This window comes from Astyanax mexicanus, chromosome 5, assembly GCF_023375975.1.
Source record: "Astyanax mexicanus isolate ESR-SI-001 chromosome 5, AstMex3_surface, whole genome shotgun sequence".
NCBI classification, from domain to species: Eukaryota; Metazoa; Chordata; class Actinopteri; order Characiformes; family Acestrorhamphidae; genus Astyanax; species Astyanax mexicanus.
In genome coordinates, this window is record NC_064412.1 from 944,562 (window position 1) to 963,168 (window position 18,607).

At 37.8% G+C, this 18,607-nt stretch overlaps 1 protein-coding gene across 1 annotated transcript in view; it reads left to right on the top strand.

Annotated features, from left to right (window-relative positions):
- The first annotated feature begins 1,180 nt into the window (after nucleotides 1-1,180).
- The window catches only part of cntn3b (contactin 3b), a 178,600-nt gene continuing 161,173 nt past the window's right edge, over nucleotides 1,181-18,607 (top strand). Inside the window, exon 1 of the mRNA XM_022662736.2 lies at nucleotides 1,181-1,600. The gene's annotated coding sequence lies outside the window, so the exon portion shown is untranslated. The remainder of the gene's footprint in view (nucleotides 1,601-18,607) is intronic.

Consider the following 18,607-nt stretch of genomic DNA (forward strand, 5'->3'; position numbering starts at 1 on the left):
CACCCCACACGCACGCACACACACACACTCACACACACTCGCAAACACACACACACACACACACACACACACACACACCCCACACGCACACACACACACACACACACCCCACACGCACGCACACACACACACACCATACAAACACACACACACACACACACCATACAAACACACACACACACACACACACACACTCGCTCACACTCACACACACTCGCAAACACACACACACACACACACACTCGCAAACACACACACACACACCCCACACACACACACACACACACACACACACACACACACACACACACACACACACACTCCCTTGAGCCGTGTGTGTATATGTAGAGAGAAAGAGGGATAGAAATGTAGAGAGAGAGAGAGAGAGAGAGAGAGAGAGAGAGAGAGAGAGAGATGTAGAAAGAGAGCGTGAGAGGTGTTTAGAGAGAGAGGTGTAGAGAGAGACCGAGAGAAAGGGAGTGAGAGATGTAAAGAGAGAGATGTAGAGAGAAAGAAAGAGAGATGTAGACAGAGAGAGAGCTGTAGAGAGAGAAAAAAATAGAGAGAGAGAGAGAGATGGAGAGAGAGGGAGAGAGAGAGAGAGAGAGGTGTATAGAGAGAAATGTAGAGAGAATGTAGAGAGAGAGGGAGAGAGAGAGGTGTATAGAGAGAGAAATATAGAGAGAGAGGGAGAGAGAGAGAGAGGTGTATAGAGAGAGAAATGTAGAGAGAAATGTAGAGAGAGAGGGAGAGAGAGAGAGAGGTGTATAGAGAGAGAAATGTAGAGAGAGAGGGAGAGAGAGAGAGAGGTGTATAGAGAGAGAAATGTAGAGAGAAATGTAGAGAGAGAGGGAGAGAGAGAGAGAGGTGTATAGAGAGAGAAATGTAGAGAGAAATGTAGAGAGAGAGGGAGAGAGAGAGAGAGGTGTATATAGAGAGGTGTATAGACAGAGAAATGTAGAGAGTGAGAGAGGGAGAGAGAGAGATGTAGAGAGGGAGAGAGGGAGAGAGAGAGATGTAGAGAGGGAGAGAGAGAGAGGTGTATAGAGAGAGAAATGTAGAGAGAGATGGAGAGAGAGAGGGAGAGAGAGAGAGGTGTATATGGAGAGAGAGAGGGAGAGAGAGGTGTATAGACAGAGAAATGTAGAGAGTGAGAGAGAGAGATGTAGAGAGAGAGAGAGGGAGGGAGGGCGGTGATTGGTGGACTCGGATCTTCTTCAGATGAAGAGGAGCAGCAGAATCTCCGCGCGGACGGAACAGAACGGATCGGAGCGGATACGCGTCCTTTTTTTTTACGCACGTGCGCGCAGTGTGTGTGTATGCAGTGTGTGTGTGTGTATGCCGCGTGTGAGTGCGTGTTTGTGTGTGTGTGAGAGCGCGCGCGTGTGTGTGAGCGAGCGCGTGGGGTGCGGGATCGTGCGTTTGGAGCTCGCGCTGTGTGGATGAATCGCGGGGATGCTGGCGGAGGTGAGCGCGAGGGCTCCGTCCCGCACGTGAAGTGGAATTAACCTGCGGGCGAGGCGCGCGCGCGACTGCTGCACCCCGAATTGATGAAGAGGAGGAGGAAGACGTAGCGCAGACGTCGCGGAGAGACAGCACGGTACGTGTAGGAGGCTGGAAGTTGGCTGTGTTAGAAGTTGCGGTAGGGTACCTGAATTCAGATGGTCTAAACTAGGGCTGGGCGATATGGACCTAGAATAATATCACCATATTTCAGGGTATTTTTGCCATAATGATATTTTTGATGACATAACCACTCAAAAATGATGAGTTTTTTTTTTATTTTGCCAAATTGACCAAAAAAAACTCTGGAATATAATCAAGCGGAAGATGGATGATCACTAAGAGTGGCATAAAGTTATCCAAAAGCAGTGTGTAAGACTGGTGGAGGAGAACATGATGTCAAGATGCATAAAAAAGGGTTATTTCACCAAATATTGATTTCTAAATTCTTGTAAATATGAACTTTTTTTTTAATTTTATTTCAGCCATTTCTCATTTTCTGCAATGTGTAATACATGCTCTAAATGACAATATTTATTTGGAATTTGTTTGTAGTTTAAAAATTAGAATTAAGCAACAATATTCATATAACTCAAATATAAACCTATAAATAGCAAAATCAGAGAAACTGATTCAGAAACTGAAGTGCTCTCTTCATTTATTGTATTTTCTATTTTTTTTGGAGATGTATTGCATATTGTTTGCACTAAATACAGCTCTGAAAAAAATAATAATTAAGAAACGACTTCAAAATGATCAGTTTCTCTGATAATATTTATAGGTTTATATTTGAGTAAAATGAACATTGTTGTTTTATTCTATAAACTACAGACAACATTTCTCCCAAATTACAAATAAAAATATTCTCATTTAAAACATTTATTAGCCAAAAAAATTACAATCTTGAAAATGGTCAAAGTAACCAAAATAACCAAAAAATATAAAAATAAAAAGATTCAGAGCTTTCAGACCTCAAACAAATGCAAAGAAAACAAGTTCATATTCATAAAGTTTTAAGAGTTCAGAAATCAATATTTAGTGGAATAACCCTGGTTGGTTTTTAATCACAGTTTTAATTTCATGCATCTTGTCATCATGTTCTCCTCCACCAGTCTTACACACTGCTTTTGAGTGACCCTAATCCTGGTGCAAATATTCAAGCAGGTCAATCAGAGAAACTGACACCAATAAATCCATAATTCCTGGTATTTGCTTATTCAGGAATATAGTAGTGCTAGATATATGCTAGAGATATGTTATGTGATTTATTCCAGAGTATCGTGATAATATCATTATCATGGAAAACGTGCTGTGATATTGTACTGTATTGTATCGTATCGAATCAAATCATGAGATTCCTTGTGATTTATCAAATTAAACTGAACTGTAATTACAGTGTCTGTAATGAAATATACAGTTATGTCAGTGTTCTTTATACACTGAGGACATTAACAATATATTTTAGAAAGCATTTGTCGATATGATAACAAAATATATGAAGATAGAGTAAAATATCGTTATAAATTAACCAAATCTAATCTCTGTGAGTTGACTAGTTTGGCTGCAGATCAGATTACGTTTAAGATTAAATATTATATACTAGAACATAGTTCATTATTTTATTAGCATTTCATTATTTATATCACCACTATGATATTTATAACAGTATACAGTACCTGAACTCATTAGACCTATATTGATGTATAATGACTTTCTATCATTAATTGACACAGCTCTGGAATAAAATAAGAGGCCACTTAAAAATGATTTGATTTCTTTGATTTTACTAAATATAAAACCTCTGGAATATAATCAAGAGGAAGATGGATGATCACAAACCATCAAACCACCAAACTGAACTGCTTGAATTTTTGCACCAGGAGTAAAGCAGCATAAAGTTATCCAAAAGCAGTGTGTAAGACTGGTGGAGGAGAACATGATGCCAAGATGCATGAAAAAAAAACTGTGATTAAAAACCAGGGTTATTCCACCAAATATTGATTATTTCTGAACTCTTAAAACTTTATGAATATGAACTTGTTTTCTTTGCATTATTTGAGGTCTGAAAGTTCTGCATCTTTTTTGTTATTTCAGTCATTTCTCATTTTCTGTAAATAAATGCTCTAAATGAGAATATTTTAATTTGGAATTTGGGAGAAATGTTGTCTGTAGTTTATAGAATAAAACAACAGTGTTCATTTTACTCAAACATAAACCTATAAATAGCAAAATCAGAGAAACTGATTCAGAAACTGAGGTCATCTCTTTATTTCCAGAGCTGTATATTTATATATCTCCAGCTCTAAGGGTTCTATTTTCTATGTTTTATTCTTGATTTTATTCTAATTTGTCCACATTTCTAAATTACGATTATTTTTGCTATTTAAGGATATTTATTACCTTCCAGCCTATTCATTCTGCACTGGTCAGATTAAAACCTCCCATCCACTGGGCTTGAATGCTCTTCAGCCTTTGTTTTTGAAAAGTGAGGGCACCAGGCAGAACCTCTCATGCATCAGTGCTCCTTTTAATGCTCCAGTAGAAGGGCTGAATGAGGAGCCCTGAGGCAGATCACCGTTTAGTTGACATGCCGGCTCCTTTCAGTCATGCAGGGACAAAGTCTGGCCTTATTCCGGTCAACCAGGTCTGAGATCAGGCTCATTTCAGTCATCCTTACCTTGGATTATATTATTTTAATCATCGTTTGTGTTCGTCATCCAGAGCTATGGTTGGGCTCATTTCAGCTACATACAGTGAAGTAAAGGCTAATTTTAGTGTAATAAAGGTGAGATTAGGTTTATTTCATTCTAACAGAGCTGAGATTAGGCTAATTTTAGTCTAATTGAGCTGAGATTAGGCTATTTTTAGTTTAACAGAGCTGTGATTAAGCTAATTTTAGTCTAATATAGCTATGATTAAGCTAATTTTAGTCTAATAGAACTGAGATTAGCATTATTTCAGTCTAATAAGGCAATATATTATTTTTATTTTAGTATAATAAAGGAGATATTAGCTTTAATTTAGGCAAATAAAGGTGAGATTAGATTTATTTCAGTCTCTCAGGTGAGATTAGGCTAATTTTGGTCGAATAGAGCTGAGATTAGGCTACTTTCAGTCTAGCAGAGCTGTGATTGTGATAGTTTCAGTCTAACAGCATTGAGATTAGGTTAATTTCAGTTTAATAAAGCTGATATTAGGTTACTTTTAGTCTAATAGATCTGAGATTAGGCTATTGTCATTTGAATATAGCTGATATTAGGCTAATTTCAGTCTAATAGAGCTGAGATTAGTTTTATTTCAGTATAATTAAGATGAAATTAGGTTACTTTTAGTCTAATAGAGCCGGAATTAGGTTCATTTTAGTCTAATAGGTCTATGATTAGTCTATTTTAATTTATTAGAGTTGGGATTAAGTTTATTTCAGTTTAAGCAAGCTGAGACTAGGTTTACTTCATTCTAAACAACATGAGACTAGGTTTATTTCAGTGTAATAGAGCTGAGATTAGATTTATTTCAGTATTTTAGCTGAGATTAGGCTTTTTCCAGTCTAGCAGAGCTAAAATTTGGCTTTTTGTAGCCGAATAGAGCTGAGATTAGGTTTATTTTAGTCTAATAGAGCTGATATTAGATTTATTTCAGATTAATAGAATTTATGTTGGTCAATCTCAGCATTTCCTTCATTCAGGGATGAAGTTCTGGGTTATATTTAAAGTCCAGGGATAAAGTCAGGCTTGTTTTAGATGCGGTCGGGCTCATTTTAGTCATCTAGTGACAAAGTCAAGCTTATTATTGATATCCAGTATTTAATATATGGTTAATTCAGTCGTCAGGATGATGTCGAGACTCATTTCAAGCAATATTCCATGAATTAATAACTAATTTCTAGCTATTTTCTAACTCCCTTGTACTTTTGTTTTTAGTGATGTAATCTACTAAAAGTGTCTTATTGTATTGGCAGATATGGTTGCTTTATTCAGGACAATTGCAGTTACAACGTCGCCTAGCTTTACCAAACATTCAGCAAACAAAGCAATCCAGACTGTTCTTTAATTTAAAACACAGTTTGATTTGTTAATTTGCTATATCGTGATTATCACACCATATCTTTTTTAATCAAGCACTGCCACTATGAGTGGGAGATCGTTGGTTCAAATCCGGGTCATGCATCTTGCCATCAGCTGCCGGAGCCCTGAGAGAGCACAGTTGTCCTTGCTGTTTCTCTCTGGGTGGGTACAGTACAGTAGATTGCGCTCTTCTCTTTCCCCTCATCACTCCTAGGGTGATGTGGATCAGCACAAGGCTGCATCTGTGAGCTGCTGTATCAGAACCGAGTCGCTGTAGGCGCTTTCCTCCGAGCGTTAGCGCTGCTGTGATGCTACTCGGCTAAAGAGGGTCAAAGTAGTGATAGAGGAAGTCCTAATGGGTATGTTTAGGTAATTGACCTTGTAAATTAGGGAGAAAATGGGATAAAAATTAGAAATAAATCTTAGAAATAAGCATGTGTGTGAACACGGGCATTAAAAATGTGTGTGGACAGGTTTTTCCATACTTCATTAGCCTTTCAGTTCCTGCGTAGATCTCGGAGGATATCCGTAAACGTGAGCCAACGTTCTAATGCTCCTGTTTTAGCCCAACCTGAGGGCAGAAGAAGAACCGAGGGACCAAGATAGATAGGAGATGGAGGAGAGGAAAAGTCTTGGAAGAAAGAAAGAAAAGAATATAGAAGATAGATAGAAAGCCAATGCAATATAAGATAGCTATCATATTTAATCCCATGTTGGCTCCTTGTTTTTCAGACTCGCTGAGATGTGTGGAATGACCCTTGGCAGAGATATGTCTGACCTGGGTTTGTTTAATCTGATTTAGAGCTTCATACGGGCGAAGAGGCTGGATCAATACGCTGTCAGTCTTCTGGTATCTGTGAAGTCCAGCTTGTAGAGCTGTGCGGTGTGAAAGATAGATAAAAAAGAGAGAGAGAAAGAAAGAAAAAGAGAGAGAGAGAGAGTGGGGAGTGTCAGTCAGACAAACTTACACTTTTTCCCAAGTGTTTAAACACATTTCTACAAACTTGGCTCAGTTTCTTAAAACTCTAATGCTGCATTAGATACTTGACTTGCAGTGAATTGCGTTCATAAGGCATTATTAACATGGCTATAAATATTTATAAAAATGCATAACCCATTATAGCCATGTTTATTTCCATGACTTGAATTGCAGTTTTTGGTGTGTTTTGGATGTAGGCTATATCGGCGCTGTCCAATAAAAAACAAGTGTCTCCAAAACCAACAACTTTACAGGAGAGAGACAAAAAAAACTTCAATCAATGTAATAAAAGTTTATTTCAGGTCATTTTAAAGTATTTCTATTGGTCCGTTCTTTAAGAAATTTTGGCACAGTGTAAGAGACAGTTTATCTGTTTAAATTAGAAATTAAATTAAAAATCAACAAAAATGTAGATTTTTCATTGGACAGCGACGACATGCTAAATATAAAATTGCTCGTTTGTTTAGAAAGTGTTTTATATTCTTAAAGCTTGTTAATTAAATTATATTAGAGTAGAGTAAAGTCATTGTAAATGATGTCTCTCTTTCTTTCTCTTCCCTCATCTCTTCTTTTTCTATTTCTTACACTTCTTGGATCTTGTCGCTTTTTACAGTTTTTCCACTTTGTTTAAAACACAAAATGTGGAACTATGCACACAAATCCAGAAACATGAAGCTCATGTTTCAACATTGTGACTCCAAACTGCTAAACTCTAAACAAAATTCCACATGTTCTCACTCAGATATCATTCTAAATCACAGCTTTACAAATCACTAAACACAAACTGCATCATTTAGTTCAGGTCCTCTGGCTGGACCGAGATCAGAGGTCTGATGAACAGTGATTCTCTGGTGTAAACTGATCAGCACAAGGCTGCGTCTTTCTAGCGTTTTCCTCCGAGGGGTAGCGCTGTGATGCGCCTCAAAAAGAGGCGGAGTCTGACTTCACGTGTATCGGAGGAGGCGTTCTTAACCCTCCTGCATGAACCCCAGCCTATTTTGGTGCGTTTTTTCCCTATTTTTTGTCAGTTCCCATTTCACTTGTTTTAACACAGTTATGTTAGGAGACAGTTATGTTAGCCACATGCTATTATTTTTATCTATACTAGAAGACATTGAGCTGTTTAAAAATGTCATCATTTGAGATGTAAATGCTAACTGAATTTGTTAATCTTCATGGAATTGATCATGTTTTATAAAAAATTTACCCAGCATCTGTTTATATTTTATTTTTTTACCAATTTGTGAAAGTACAGACTTCAAATAAAATCACATAAGATTTTTTTTCAGCAATAGTAAGACTAGAGTGTATATTAGTTATAAGTATAAGGGTTTTGATGATAGTTCATTATATGGCTTTTTATTACTGTGACAGAATACAGCGTCTGTGAGCTGATGTATCAGAAACGAGTCACTTTCTATCTATTTCCTCCAAGCGTTAGCGCTGTGTTGCTACTAGGCTAAAGAGGCTCAAAAAGAGGCGGAGTCTGACTTCATGTGTATCGGAGGAGGCGTGTGCTGGTCTTCTTAACCCTCCTCGCGTTGGGGCATCACTAGTGATTGTGGGGGAGTCCTAATGAGGGGTTGAAAATAGAAATCATTTAAAATAAATTATATCACAAACATTGATGTAGCGAGAAGATCCAGAGAGTGGGAGAAATAGAAAAAGCGAGACAAAGAAATAAAGAGAGAGAGTAAGAAATGTAGAAATGGTGGGATGGAAGATGCTTCTGGAATGTTTAGTTCTTCACACGGCGCAGCTCCCATCATGCTCTATTCAGGAGGGAATGGGTTTGTCTCTCTGGTGTTCATGTTTATTTATAGGTGCATCTGGGATGCTTGGCTCATCTCATTTTGTAGTTAACAAGCTCAGCCCGAGCCGAGGTGAGAACGTGGGGAAAGACGGCGTGCAGAATTCTCCTAAAACCCTCTCTGTAAGATCTGAACCCTGAAAGCTCATCTTCCACCAATCTTCAGGGCTGAACCCTGCGTCTACTCCGCTGACTCCGGGCTGGAGTGAATGTTGAGCTTGATTACGTGATTAAGGGAACTGTCGCGTCGCTGTCGCGTGTTGACGCATTCTCTCAATAGGGGCTATTTATGTTCGATCTGTTTTAGGATGCTATTCAGTTGCTTGTCTAGCTTCTAGTTTTCTAGTTGTCTTATTGTATCTGTGCATCAGGGTGGAAGTATACTATTATATATCTATTTTCACCTCCCATCACTATTGCACTATTGTCTTCTGTCTCACGTATGTCTACTGTGTCCTTGTTGTATTGTACATATAGTGTCTCCCATTCTTTTATATTATATATCTATTATCTGTACTTGCTGTAATTTTTGGGAAGGAGAGTAATGTAATTTTAATTCTCTGTATGTCCTGTAAATATGCAGTATTCACAATAAAACTACTTGACTTGACTTGACTAGAAGTAGCAGGGGTGGGTGATTTTTTATTTTTATTTTTATAAACGATAAATCGTCCCAGAAATTATTGTGATATATGATATAATTGTAATAAAAAAAAAGATAATGCAATAGCATAAAAAAGAAAAAAGGCCTGTTTAAAGACAACTCGAATGTAATAAATCATAGTTTGGTAAAAACTAGTGCATTTAAAAAAGAATAGAATATCATATTCATAGAGTTTCAAAAGTTACCTTATTTCAGTAATTTAGTTCAAAATATGAAACTCATATAGATGGATTGGTACCACTTTAAAATAAGCCTGCTTTTATATAGGGTTCATAAATAGTTTATAAAATAGAGTTTATTAATGTTATTAATTGGGTTTTAAACCATTAATAAGCAGTTACAACACACAAATAGTAAAGGCAACAGTGGCTTGCTGTGTACCAAATAGTGATTCCACATTCATTAATACAGTTAAATCTCAAATTTTACTGGATGCTTATTTCACTTATTTTATTAACTAACATTTATTTATTTATTTATTCTACATTTGATTTAATAACTTTATTCATTTAACTATAACAATAACATTAAATAACTAAACTGACTTTCTATATTATTTTATTACATATGTTAAAAAAGTCATTGTCACTGTTGTTCTTTCTATTCATGTGTTGTGTTTTAAGTGCTTATTAATGTTTTAAGTGCTTATTAATGTTTTAAAGTGTATAGAACTTAATTTATAACCAGTAATAAACTCCTTTATAAACTATTTATAAACCCTTTATAAAGAAGCCTCATTTTGAAGGGGTACCAATGTATTAAACACAGAGTGATCTATTTTAGGAGTTTTTGTTTTTATTGTTGATGATTATGGATTACAGCCAATGAAAACCCAAAAATCAGTGTCTCAGAAAATTAGAATATTATATAAGACTAATTGGTACTTTTGGCAGTGTGGGCAGTGTTTCAAGTCCTGCTGGAAAATGAAATCCAAACCATCACTGATTGTAGAAACTTCACACTAGACCTCAAAACCTCTCTTCCTTTAGACTCTGCTCCCTTCATTTATAAATGAAATGTAAAATTTACTGATGATCAGTGATGGTTGGAGAGGGTGATTTGTCTTCAAAATATTAAATGAAATTATGGGCTATAACATTTATTAGACATGTGTAAATAATAATGCCCCTGATAGAAAGTTCACAGCAGAACCCTTAGTGTTTGATAAGAAAGCTTATTTGCTTATTGCATCATATCAGAACTACAAATGGCAACATATACTGCATTAATATTAAACTAACTATATACTGTGCAGCTCTACTGTGTATCTATTCCTCCTCTCGTTATCTCTCTTTTGCTGTCTCTCACACCATCTTTCTCTCATAGTCTGTCTCTCTCTCTCAATCTCTCTTTCTAATGCTCTGTCTCTCTCTTGCTGTCTCTCTCTCTCTATATAATGTTCTCTCTTTCTGTTTTTTTTACTGTCTCTCTCCCACCATTTCTCTCACCATCTCTCTCTCTCTCTTTTTCTCTCACAGTCTATCTCGCTCTGTCTCTTTCTCTCTTACTCTCTAACTTTCTCTCTCTCTCTCTTGCTGTATATTGTTCTCTCTCTTTTTCTTTCTCTTGCTGTCTCTCTCTCCATCACTCTCTCTCTTGCTGTCTCTCTCATACTCTGTTTCTGTCTCTTTCTCTATCTTGTTCTCTCTTTCTGTATCTCTCTTACTATCTCTCTCACAATTTCTCTCTCTTTTGCTTTTTCTCTCTTCTGTGTCTCTCACACTGTTTCTGTCTCTATCTCACTCTCTATCTCTCTCTCTCTCTCTCTGGCTCTCTCTCTCAATCACTCTGTCTCTCTCTCTTGCTGTCTTTCTCTCTCTATCTTGTTCTCTCTTTCTGTCTCTCACCATTTCTCTCACCATCTCCCTCTTTTGTCCTGTGGTTGGATGGAGGGTGGTTGGATGGGCGGTGGTTGTATGGAGGGTGGTGGTATATAGTTAGGTTCTGGTTGGATGTACGGTGATTCGATGGACGATGGCGGGGTATAGTTTGGTGCTTGTTTGGGTGGAGTGAGGGGTCTGGTTGGATGGAGGGTGGTTGTATGGAGGGTGGTGGAGTATAGTTAAGTACTGGATGGATGGAGGGTGGTTGTATGGAGGGTGATGGAGTATAGTTAAGTACTGGATAGATGGAGGGTGGTTGTATGGAGGGTGGTAGAGTATAGTTAAGTACTGGATGGATGGAGGGTGGTTGTATGGAGGGTGGTGGTGTATAGTTAGGTGCTGGATGCATGGAGGGTGGTTGGATGGAGGGTGGTGGTGTATAGTTAGGTGCTGGATGGATGGAGGGTGGTTGGATGGAGGGTGGTTGTATAGAGGGTGGTGGAGTATAGTTAGGTGCTGGATGGATGGAATGTGGTTGTATGGAGGGTGGTGGAGTATAGTTAGGTGCTGGATGGATGGAGTGTGGTTGTATGGAGGGTGGTGGAGTATAGTTAGGTGCTGGATGGATGGAGGGTGGTTGGATGGATGGTAGTGGGGTATAGTTAGGTGCTGGATGGATGGTTGGATGGATGGTAGTGGGGTATAGTTAGGTGATGAAGTGAGGGGTCTGGTTGGATGGATGGATGGATGGATGGTTGGATGGATGGTAGTGGGGTATAGTTAGGTGATGAAGTGAGGGGTCTGGTTGGATGGATGGATGGATGGATGGTTGGATGGAGGGTGGTGGTGTATAGTTAGGTGCTGGATGGATGGTTGGATGGATGGTAGTGGGGTATAGTTAGGTGATGAAGTGAGGGGTCTGGTTGGATGGATGGATGGATGGATGGTTGGATGGATGGTAGTGGGGTATAGTTAGGTGATGAAGTGAGGGGTCTGGTTGGATGGATGGATGGATGGTTGGATGGAGGGTGGTGGAGTATAGTTAGGTGCTGGATGGATGGAGGGTGGTTGGATGGATGGTAGTGGGGTATAGTTAGGTGATGAAGTGAGGGGTCTGGTTGGATGGATGGTTGGATGGAGGGTGGTGGTGTATAGTTAGGTGCTGGATGGATGGTTGGATGGATGGTAGTGGGGTATAGTTAGGTGATGAAGTGAGGGGTCTGGTTGGATGGATGGATGGATGGTTGGATGGAGGGTGGTAGTGTATAGTTAGGTGCTGGATGGATGGAGGATGGTTGGATGGATGGTAGTGGGGTATAGTTAGGTGATGAAGTGAGGGGTCTGGTTGGGTGGATGGTTGGATGGAGGGTGGTGGTGTATAGTTAGGTGCTGGATGGATGGTTGGATGGATGGTAGTGGGGTATAGTTAGGTGATGAAGTGAGGGGTCTGGTTGGATGGATGGATGGATGGTTGGATGGAGGGTGGTGGTGTATAGTTAGGTGCTGGATGGATGGATGGATGGTTGGATGGAGGGTGGTGGTGTATAGTTAGGTGCTGGATGGATGGAGGATGGTTGGATGGATGGTAGTGGGGTATAGTTAGGTGATGAAGTGAGGGGTCTGGTTGGATGGATGGTTGGATGGAGGGTGGTGGTGTATAGTTAGGTGCTGGATGGATGGAGGGTGGTTGGATGGATGGTAGTGGGGTATAGTTAGGTGATGAAGTGAGGGGTCTGGTTGGATGGATGGATGGATGGTTGGATGGAGGGTGGTGGTGTATAGTTAGGTGCTGGATGGATGGAGGATGGTTGGATGGATGGTAGTGGGGTATAGTTAGGTGATGAAGCGAGGGGTCTGGTTGGATGGATGGTTGGATGGAGGGTGGTGGTGTATAGTTAGGTGATGATGGGGTTGTGGTTTCTGTTATAAGTGCACTCTGGCCCTGACACTTATCTCAGGATTCTCCCTCATATTTCCCCTTCAATAAAAACCCAGCGCTCTGCTCTCCTCCTCCTCCTGAGCTTCTGTAGATCTCTGTGTAGACGCTGTGTAGACGCTGTGTAGACGCTGTGTAGACGCTGTGCAGGAAAACAGAGTCTGAGGAGAAACTTTCTGTTGGTGAGTTTTGATCACGGTGTCCGAGGCTCTGGGGATGAGATAAGTGATGTGTTTTAGATTTGGGCTTTTTTCTCTTTTATTCACTACAGTATATCAACCCGGTCTCCAGAGGAATTCATACATATGAGACTAAAACACCATTTTAGGATCTGAACAATGTGCACTAAATATAGTTCCACCTTCTACTGACGCAACTCAGACAACCAGAAACGAAACGATTAGAGAACAGAGTCTTTAAAAACAACACTTTATCCGAAACATAACCTATACCTACACTCTATCCTAAACATAATCTGTACCTACATCCAGATTTAAACCTGGAAAAAAAACTAAAATTAACCTACTACCCCTCAATGTAAATCTAAACTTAACATAATTAAGTTTCTCTGATTTTACTATTTATAGGTTTATGTTTGAGTAAAATGAACATTGTTGTTTTATTCTATAAACTACAGACAACATTTCTCCCAAATTCCAAATAAAAATATTCTCATTTAGAGCATTTATTTACAGAAAATGAGAAATGACTGAAATAACAAAAAAGATGCAGAGCTTTCAGACCTCAAATAATGCAAAGAAAACAAGTTCATATTCATAAAGTTTTAAGAGTTCAGAAATAATCAATATTTGGTGGAATAATCCTGGTTTTTAATCACTGTTTTTTTTCATGCATCTTGGCATCATGTTCTCCTCCACCAGTCTTACACACTGCTTTTGGATAACTTTATGCTGCTTTACTCCTGGTGCAAAAAATCAATCAATCTTCCTTTTGATCATATTTCAGAGGGTTTTTTATTTGGTAAAATAACAAATGAGAAATGATACATTTGGATTTCTAATACATTAAAATATTTTCTACTAAAGAAATTATGACTACATTTTTTGGCCTTAATTTACATTTATTGAAGTCACTTCAGCTCAGCCAATCAGGTCTTCCATTCTGTCCCACCCCTGAACCCATACATCACCTAGTGCACCTCCCAAATTTTTCTTTCTATTTTTAAGCCTTTTTCAAATATGAGTCAGATAAAATCAAGGGGTTTTAGTACCTCTTTGATTAGTTAGATGTTGTGTTTTTTATTTTAACTTCTGACTCTTTAATAGGAGGGAATAAAGCAAGTAATAGCAGGATAATTCAGCATTTGGCTTAGCTCTTGTTCAGAAGATTGTGTAAGACGAAGCTTTGGTGTATCAGGATTAGATGGTGATAAAAGTGTCCTGATGATGAACTCTGTGTAATTGGTGGATTTCTCCGGTTGAGGAGTACGGGACTCATTAACATGGTCGAGTGTCAAAAGCATGCAAATTATATTCACTGTGACGCCGGGTGCCCTCACATGCACATGTTCCATATGGCGGCGAGAAAATGCTAATATTCTGACGCTAGCACTTCCACTGTGCTCGAGAGTGAAGCGAGGATGGCCAATCAATGACAAGGACAGCACTGCAGCTGTGCACCATATATTCTATTTTATTTATAGGTTTATGTTTGAGTAAAATGAACATTGTTGTTTTATTCTATAAACTACAGACAACATTTCTCCCAAATTCCAAATAAAAATATTCTCATTTAGAGCATTTATTTACAGAAAATGAGAAATGACTGAAATAACAAAAAAGATGCAGAGCTTTCACACCTCAAATAATGCAAAGAAAACAAGTTCATATTCATAAAGTTTTAAGAGTTCAGAAATAATCAATATTTGGTGGAATAATCCTGGTTGGTTTTTAATCACAGTTTTTTTCATGCATCTTGGCATCATGTTCTCCTCCACCAGTCTTACACACTGCTTTTGGAAAAATTCAAGCAGTTCAGTTTGGTGGTTTGATGGTTTGTGATCATCCATCTTCCTCTTGATTATATTCCAGAGGTTTTCAATTTGATAAAATCAAAGAAACTCATCATATTTAAGTGCTCTCTTATTTTAAGCTGTATAGGTTATGTACAAATTATAATACAATATGTTCCTATGTTCATATACAATGTAATGAGTCTATAATGATAATAGATTTTATATGATTTACAGGTTCTATAAAAAAATGTGCAACACTTGGATCAAGATACTAGATGTACAGCCTAAATTCTTAAATAAGTTGAGACGCTGGATAAAAACAGAATGCAAATATCAAAGAATAGGCCATCTCAAACTAACTAAAGAAAAAAAAATATTCTGAAGATAAAGTATTACATCAACTTAAAAGAAAACTGTTAAAGGCTTTTACAAGAGTCTTAAAACATTGTGCATTTGAATGTAAATGTATTTCCAAGGAAATATTTACATACTAACAATAAGATATCTTAACATACTTACAGATCAAAGCAGCTGTAAAAAATAGAGTATTTTAATAAAAGAAATGTAAATTATGATTTAGATTTCTAGAGTCTATATTTGTAAACACACAGCACCATTTAAAATGAAGCACGGCCTATTGATTTGTTTATATTTAATTTCAAAATGTTATTTATTTATTCTTTTTCATTATGAATAGTAATAAGCCCCCTTCAACCTTATATGCAGCTTTTATATTAAATATGAACTAAAGATAAAATACTTATATTTCAGTTAAATATCATTAAAAGTGTTTCTAACAGTGAATCTCAGTAGATAGACAATTGTTTACTTTGGGAGTCTTTTGGGAATTACCATGTCATTTCCTCCATGTTTAGAAGCTGCACTTATTATTGATCTGCTTCATTACAACCATGAAGATGAAGATTCTAATAATGTAGAAATTAATTTGACTTTTACAAACACCTCATTCACTGAATATATATATCATTAAAATAAAAAATATTTTCGTGGTACAAAAAGAGCCTTGGAAATATCTTTCCCACTGCTGTGAAACGTGATAAACAACATACTGTAGTTTCTGGAACAAAAGAATCGTCCACTGTGCAGCTTGATTTATGGCATGTCAGTGTGTCTTTGCTATCATAACGACGGGAAAAGTACACCTTGCAAGTCTCGAAAATGAACTCAAAAGGCATTAGGTATTAATTATCTTAATGAATCATGGGTGTGGTTAATTTTGGGTGTAACGTGAAATAATAAACCAATCAGAGTGTTTATTTAAGAGCTCATCATTCTCTTTAAGAGTAGACCAGGTGAGCTCTGACTTTGGTGGATTGCTATTTTAACGGTGCAGCTACCTGGACGTGTCCAACAAACTCTTCTCAGCAGAGGAAACTGAGCTGCTGGTTGACGCTGTGAAGGAGCTCCAGCAGCTCATTTACGGGAACAGCAATGTTATTTTATTTACTATTCTGTTTATTGTTGATGTAAAAGTTGAGTTTGTGCTGCTGTGTGTTCATGTGTGTGTAATAAGTGGGGGTGTACGCTCGGCTCGGCACAGCGCCTGTGTTACCGAGATAGCGATGAACGTCTGACTGTTGGCGTCTGTCTAGGTTGTATTCAGTCAGTGGAGCTCCTGTATTTTCTGTTACCAAGATAAACAAGATAAAACTCCAGAAATGTACCTGAACACACCTCATTTCCAGAACACCACGCCCATCAGTGTAGATATATTCAGAAGATCTGCTGCTGTTTAAACCAGGCAGGAGGAAAATAGGAGTGAAAAGAGATTGATGGTGGAGGGATGTAAGATAGTAATGAGCATCACGACACAGCGTTACGCATGGTGTAAGATGACGCATAAATTTGCAAAATCAGTTAATGTAAAGTTGATAGAATGATAAAAACTTAATACGCATATTAATAGGAAAGTCAGTACCACCAAGTATTTCAAACTAACTAAAAAGTGTAGTTTATTTGGAAGACAATTGAAATTAATACATAATCAACCAAAATAAATGTTCTGCCTTCACGGTGCGTTTGCGTACACAGCTATGCATACAGCTCAACACTCTTCCTTAAGTAACCATGACACGTGGAGCCTTTTAGTGTTTTTAATCGAAGCGGTGTAAAACTGGGAAAACAGAAAAAAAGAAAACATGGCTTTCAGTTCCATTATATAACTAAAAGAACAATTTATATACAATAAGTAGAATAACAGCCACATTGGCTGAGAGGTTGCTACACCATACTACAGGCCAGTTGAAGCCATCACAAACACCACAATAGGAAAGCTAACATCCACTGACTAGCATGACTCCACAGATAAAATAATGCTATAAAACAAATCATCCACCAAAAATAAGATACAAACAGTCTTCAAAAGAGGTTCAATAAACAAATTACTCACAGATAATGCTTGAACAAGGGGAAATAAAGATCAGATTTGGATAGATGCTTGCATGATCCTCCATGCTTCCAGCAGGCTGCTCAGTGTCTCTGCAGGAACTGCACCACTAGGGGGAGTTAACGTAAAGACTAAGCATGAGTCAGAATAATAAATAAATAAATAAATAAATAAAAAACCCTCGTAACACCGCTTCAAACCAACTAGAGAAAAATGTTGTTTATTCAGAAGATAATAGAAAGTGTTTCACCATCAACAAAATAACAGTTAAAGGCTTTTAGGAGAGTTTTAAAACTCTGTGGATTTTGACAGTACAGACATTTTTATATATGAAAGCAGCTGTTAAAATAAAGAGTATTTTAATTCTAAATTTTAACATCAGATTTCCGTATTTAGTTGGCAAAGTCAGTAGACACTGCAGCAGAATAACAGTGTTGATTTGATAGATTTCTATGCACTAAAATTAAAACCCTCTATTTTGATTTTCAGGCATCATATCTTCTTTATTATGGTGTGTATGAGTGTGTATATACATGATCATGACCCCTTGAAGGACCCCATTGTCTCCAGATGTCACGATCATTTGGAAACTCAGAGAGCATGATGGACAATTGATTACTAAAGCGATGATCACCAGGCTGCTTCAGTGCATCGGCAAACAACGCCGCTGACGAGAGCATGGAATCCATCCTGAAAGCATGAAATCCATCGCAATCGTTGCAATGGGCTTTTAGTGTCAACCGCTGACCATCACTACCCAGCAATTCATCTCCACCATTCTACCCCAGTTCACGTGTTTACCATTCAGAGCGCGAGAGCGTAAAGTACCGTTTACACGCGACAACAGCCAAATCTGTCACGTTTTATCAGAACATTGAGGTTGAAAAGCGAGGTTGAAGGACTGAAGGACTTCATAGTCATAATCTTCCACTGTTCGGTTGCCTTTCTAAGCTATAATATGTAAAAACAAGAGTTTAATACTGTAAAAATATTGTGCCTTCAAAATTAGAGATGTAGTGATAAGTGTTGTTTTTGGGTCAGTTTTAAGACTTTTAGCTTGAATAGCTGTTTGTTTAAACCAATCGAGGGTAGGGCTAGATGCCACTGTCCTTTTCCTCGCAAATTTTTTATCTTATTCATAATCATCCAGTGTTTATGATCTCTCAAGTTGAAATATATATTTTTGTACCTCTTGGAATTAACTTTAGAAATAAAGCTGTGGAACTTCAAGCTCCCTCCAGTATTTTGATTTATGAAATGTGGGTTAAATGTGATTTTCACTGTTTGCGGTTTTGTGTGGTTAGTGGTGTTTGTTAGCTCTGCTGTGTGTTTCTGTGCTGGTAGGTACTTATTGTATAGGCTAAAAGATGCACTCTTGAGAAGGGTTTCTTGTTAGTGGGATTAAATATTTTTACCCTCTTTCCTCCACAAGATGTATTAGTCTTA